Source organism: Alosa sapidissima, chromosome 21 (genome assembly GCF_018492685.1).
Source record: "Alosa sapidissima isolate fAloSap1 chromosome 21, fAloSap1.pri, whole genome shotgun sequence".
NCBI lineage: Eukaryota > Metazoa > Chordata > Actinopteri > Clupeiformes > Clupeidae > Alosa > Alosa sapidissima.
The window spans coordinates 23,866,764-23,872,763 of NC_055977.1; positions in this window are offsets into that span (position 1 = coordinate 23,866,764).

A 6,000-nucleotide genomic window follows, 5' to 3' on the forward strand; every position below is an offset into this window, starting at 1 on the left:
GTGGCTGTAAACATCCCTGATTGGAAGCTTTGTCACACACTCTTTGGCTTTCAGTCAGATGTTTGCGGCTGCCGGTGGCTTCTTTTACCTCATGGAACAACAATGCTCACCCTCCTGCTGGCCTCCATATCCAGTGTTGCCTTCCGTTGAAATGCTAAAAAAAAAAATTTTGAGTAGTTGTGCCTCATTCAGTTTGTTGTTGTAGCTTTTTTTTTCCATGGTTGTTAATTAGTCCTTCAGCCAACCTCAGCTATTTCTGTCACGTTACATAAAGTTTCTTTTTCTGCAAGATTGAAAAGCAAGGTTTTAACACCACGCAAAAATAGGCCTATACTATAGCTAATATATTACATTTTTAACCAATCAACACAATTAAAAAAGGAAAATGGCAAATCTCATAATAATAGATTCCTGTTCAAATACAACTGTTGTAATTGTCATCTAAATGCAATGGCATAAGGCTAGAGACTATTAAGTAATGTGCTTGTCTTTATGGAACGTAAGCTGGTGTTCAGGTGCTTTGTTATCTTCAGTTACAGACCCTCAGGTCTGCCATAGCAGTGTTTTGGTTTAGGCTGTGTTATTGAGCGTGTTACAACAAATGTTACTTTCAGCCCCCTTGGTTTTTAAGGTCCTGTCCACACCAAGCCAAGTAAATAAGAATACGCACAATCACTTCTAAAAATGAAGATAAAAATGAAGAAACATCATGAAATTCAGGGAGGCTACTAGCCTGGCTAGCGCCACCACTTCTCAATGAGACGTGGTCTGGGAACCAAACGTTCATTTTCTCGTATTTGAAAAAAAATGCCCAGATCCGTTTATTGGGTGCCACGGATGTCTATCAAATGCGTCTGTGCATAGTTCATCATCGTCTTGCTTTCCCACCTGGTTCTGTGATTGGTTTCCTATCTCAGGCGAAATTTTGCTCCATGGTCTTCAGGCTGCCTTAGCAGCGTGAATCAAATCGCGCGCGCAGGCTAAAAAATGAGAGCATTTTCTAAAAAACTATGCTTTTTGAAAATGCTCTCTGATGTGCATACATTTGAAAACAGCAGGTTCACATTGTAGTCTGCGCAGTGAGAACGCAGAGTTTCAGATACGATGATATGCGGTTGCCACAATGCTGATAAAATTGAGTGTTGCAGACACCACCAACAGCAAACACTTCCATAGAATTTTCGTGTTCTAGTGTGGACCCAAAACTTTTGAAAAACGATGATGTGTGGACGAGATCATTTTCACCTTAAATATGCGTATTTAGATTTACCCAGCTTAATGTGAACAGGACCTAAGTCCCATACTCATGAACCATGTTGGCAGTTTGCCGCATACAAGACAACATGAGGAATTGTGAGAGTTAAGTTAATGTAAACACCCTACACTCGGCTGTGACTTGGCACAGTGGCTGGGAGAGGGCTGTTTACTTTCACTGGCTCAGTGAAACTCGCATGATACAGTTTATCTATGCATCTCAGAGTCAACATGGCACCAAAACTGATGACATTTGCTGATGCATTTTGACTGCATCAAAAGTATATGACTGGAAATGCAGTTTACATCAGAGGCAGGTAATCTATAACCTATAGCTCACTAAGAAAATTGTCTGCTATTTCTGTATAAATATCTTGTCATTGGAAAGTTTTCCCAATCAGGGCTTGACATTTTCTGCGTACATGTCTGTGTACCTGATAATATGTGAGTATGTTGGATAACTATGTTGTTATTAATGACTTAGACTTAACACCTTGACAATTGGAAAAAGTACAAGTTGTTAAAATTGTGTAAATTGATCATTATGATATCATGTATGATAATGCAACTTACTTAACCAGTCTTACTTAAATTATGTTAAGGAACAATAATAAACACTACAAATATTGTATGCAAATATTTAACCTTGTACCGATAGTGAAAAACTAATTTGTCCACCTATCTGTATATATCTGATCATTGTCAATGACCAGTTGCCATGAAACAGTTTTTATCCTTTTTATGATTGTTAAAAAAAATCATGGGATTTTAAGACGGTAATTATTAGGCCTTGTGAAACTCAGCACTTATCCTGATTGTGAAACTACCCCATTCAGATAGGCCTTCAGATTCAATAAAGTGCAAGGTCTGTAAGTGTTCTATTGGCTATTTACCAACTCTGTGTCATTAGGGTTCTAGCATCCACTTGCACACATTGTTATTTCCATGCCATGACTTTTTGTTTGTAAAATTGCTGATTCTGTTGACATAACAGTTTTAGTATACAGTCATAGAATTAGTTGCAGTTATTACCAGCTCACAATCCCTTTACGTACGATGTGTTTTTTTCTTCCTTGGCATGTGCTGAACGATTGTGTCATGAACAAATAAAGGAAACCCAAATGAATAAGTTACTGTTGTTTTATTGTCCAAAAGTACCCTGTAGGGGTGTCAAATTAAATTCCCTTATAGTCATTATTAACTGTCATCAATTATAACGTGTATGGCCTTTGCCGTAATGCTGTTTTCAAGAGGAGCAGAGATAGCCTGACCACACTACAGTAGATCTCCTTTCAGTGAGGTAGGCCTACTACACTGGTTCACTACCGTTTTAGATGCACCTTTGGCCGCAATCACAGCACTGGATAGGTTGCTATTAGGATTGTCCATCTGGATACTGCAATTTTTGGCCATTCTTCCTTGCAAAACTGTTCTGGCTGGACAAGGATCTTGTATGAGCAGCCCTTTTCAAGTCCAGCCACAGATTTTCTATAGGATTGAGGTTTGGGCTTTCACTTGGCCACTTTAAACCGTTTTTGTGTAGCTTCCGTTTTATGCTTTGGGTCATTCTCTTGCTGGAGGAGATATCTTCTCCTGAGTCATAGTTATCTTACAGACTCAATCAAATTGTCCTCCAGGATTTGCCTACAGTAGGCTACTTTCCTGTGTATTTGCCACATTGTGTATTATAGGCCGCAGGACAGTGTTTTATGCAAGTTAAAAGAAACAAAACAAAACCATATTAATACCATATTAACTGCCCCTGCAGCTTCATAGCTGAAGAAATTTAGCAAAATCAATGTATAAGCTGCGGCTAATAGTTGGGAAATTACGGTATATGCTGAATTCATTTTTACCCTCTTTACAAACCTTCCAGGGCCTGCTGCAGAGAAGCATAACCACAGTATGATGCTGCCACTACCATGCTTCACAGTGGGGATGGCGTTTTTGTGGTTATGTGTAGTGTTTAGTGTATGCCCCACATGACCGTTAGTCTGATGGCCAAAAAGTTACATTTTGGTCTCATCAGACCAAAGAACCTTTTTCCATTTCACCTTGGAGTCCCCCACATGTCTTTGGGCAAACTCCAGTCAATATTTAATATGAGCTTTGCACACTCTCATAAAGAGATTGGTGAGGAATGTGGGCAATAGTTATTGTATGCAGAATCGTTTTCATACGTGCCTTGGTGGCCTCCCCCAGTCTTCTTCAAGATAGTCTGTATTACATCTCATTATACGGGTGAGTAAAATTCTTGTGTTTTTGTTCTTGTACAGTCACTCCGTTTGTGGGGACAGCCTGCTCTAATGATGGATGAACTCCAGGGGATGTTCTTGAATTGTTTTGTATCCATCCCCTGACTTTTCAATGATCTTTTTCTCTGAGTTGCTTAGAGTGTTGTCTTCATGGTGTAATTGTAGCCAGGAATACTGATTAACCAGTGACTGGACCTTCCAGACACAGGTGTCGTTACTATACTATACGATACACATTCACTGCATCAGGCTCTATATCTAGCACCAATTGGCTGGACTGCTGTTGAATTAGATTAGTCACTTTAAGGGAGGTGAATATTTATGCAACCACTTATTCTACATACATTATATTTTTTAATTAATTGATATTACCTTGTAGAATCTGTTTTCACTTTGACATAAAAGAGTGCATTTTTGTAAAATCAGCTTATTTTTTTAACTTCACTTTTCTGGCGCTCCATACTATATACTGTACATGTGTTCATCTATCTAAATGTATTCAAACAAATCAATAGATAATACATCAATAAATGAAAGCCGTTCATATTTTAAATGGCAGCTTGTGAGGTAGCCTACTGTCCCTCACTAATACACACCTTTATGAAGTTTCCATACAATTATGCATGTTGTCACTTAAGTACTGAACCACTAGATGTCACTACTACACTGTTTTAACTCTGTCTCAACATTGATACTTTCTGAATGCTGCCACAAAACAATGTTGGTGGTAATTGTTTGATGCTGCAAGAAGGCAGGCTACACTATATGGACAAAAGTATTGGGACACAGTGATTACAACCACAGGAACTTTTGATGCGCCATTCTAATATCTATTGGCATAGGATGGCTACTGTATACCAGCTCGAACATTTCTGGGAAGGCCTTTCACAAGATTTTGGAATCTGTGGGATTTTTGTTTGCCCATTAATCCAAAAGAGGATTTGTGAGGTCAGACACCGATTTTGGAGGAGAATTAGCCTTACGTTAGTTGACAAAATTGCCAATAGTGGCTATATTTGTTATTGTTGTTTTATTGAGTGTTATTATATAAGGAGTGTTATTTTTTTTAAGGCAGGCCTGTTGCCAACATTCCTGTGACCCTTGCTGCTGTAATCTTGGGAAGAAAAAATATTTTATATGTGCCAGGCCAGTATTTAATCGTTTGCCATCACTGAGCATAATACTAAGTTATTTCCACTATATTCATGCTTTATCATCACTAAATTCTCCCTGATCTACATTCCTGACTTCTGGAAAAAAATGTCCAAAATGTTTGTAGAAAATGTACTGATAAACTTGGAACATTTATGCATTTGTTTTGGGAATGTAAAGCTGTTTACTGTTTTTGGGAGATGGTCCACGAGGCAGTTCAGGATATTACTGATTGTGTTTTTGAATTGAATCCTATGCTGTACCTGATGAATTACGAGGACAGCTGGTTTACATTGGAAAGGAAAACTGTGATCACAATACTTTGTCATTTTGGCAAAAAATGTATCCTCACAAACTGGATCTCTCAATCTAAACCTACTTTGGGCCAGTGGCTGGAACAGATAGTTACATTTCTCCCATTGGAGGAATTAACAAGTGAACACCATGGTAGATTGCATTGTTTCACATCTGTGTGGTCCTCAGTATTAAAATACTTATAGATGTTGAGGTGTTATGGAAGCCCAAGTTGCTATGATAGCGGCCTTAAGGTCATCTGTATTGTTGGGTCTGGTGTTTCTCATTTTCCTCTTGACAATACCCCATAGATTATCTATGGGATTCAGGTCAGATGAGTTGTCTGGTCAATCAAGCACAGTGATTGTGAGCAGTGGTAAGCAAACCAGTTACTAGCAGTTTTGGCACTGTGGACAGGTGCCGAGTCCTGCTGGAAAAGGAAATCAGAATCTCCATTCAGCTTGTCAGCAGATGGAAGCATGAAGTGCTCTAAAATCTCCTGAAGGCTGCATTGACTCTGGACAGTGAACCAACACTAGCAGATGACATGACACCCCAAAAAAAAGGAATTTGATTTGGTCTTCTCCATGCAGGCAACTCAAAGTGCAACAGAAAGATGCCATATGCAATAGAACAATAGCATTACACAAAATAACACAACAATAAAATTACACAAATATAGCCCTAACAAATATAAATTGCATTACTCTTGGATAAAAATAAGCATACATACATTATATGATTAATTTAACAATGCAATACTTTTGTGTAGTTTAAAATTAATAATAAAAAAATACCATCATTATTCACTACAAAACAATAACTTAATAATAACTTAACTTACGTAGCCATTAGATCCTTACCACCTATTCTGTCCATAATCTGCATTGGTTGGACACCTGTGAGAAGGATTAACATTTGATTCATTGACTGTATATAGAACACAGTCAGTGGTCGTTTCATACATAATTTTGCTACAGTGAAATTAAAATAAAATGATCTTTAAGGCTCTCACAACACATTGTGTATTTCACTGTGGTCATTA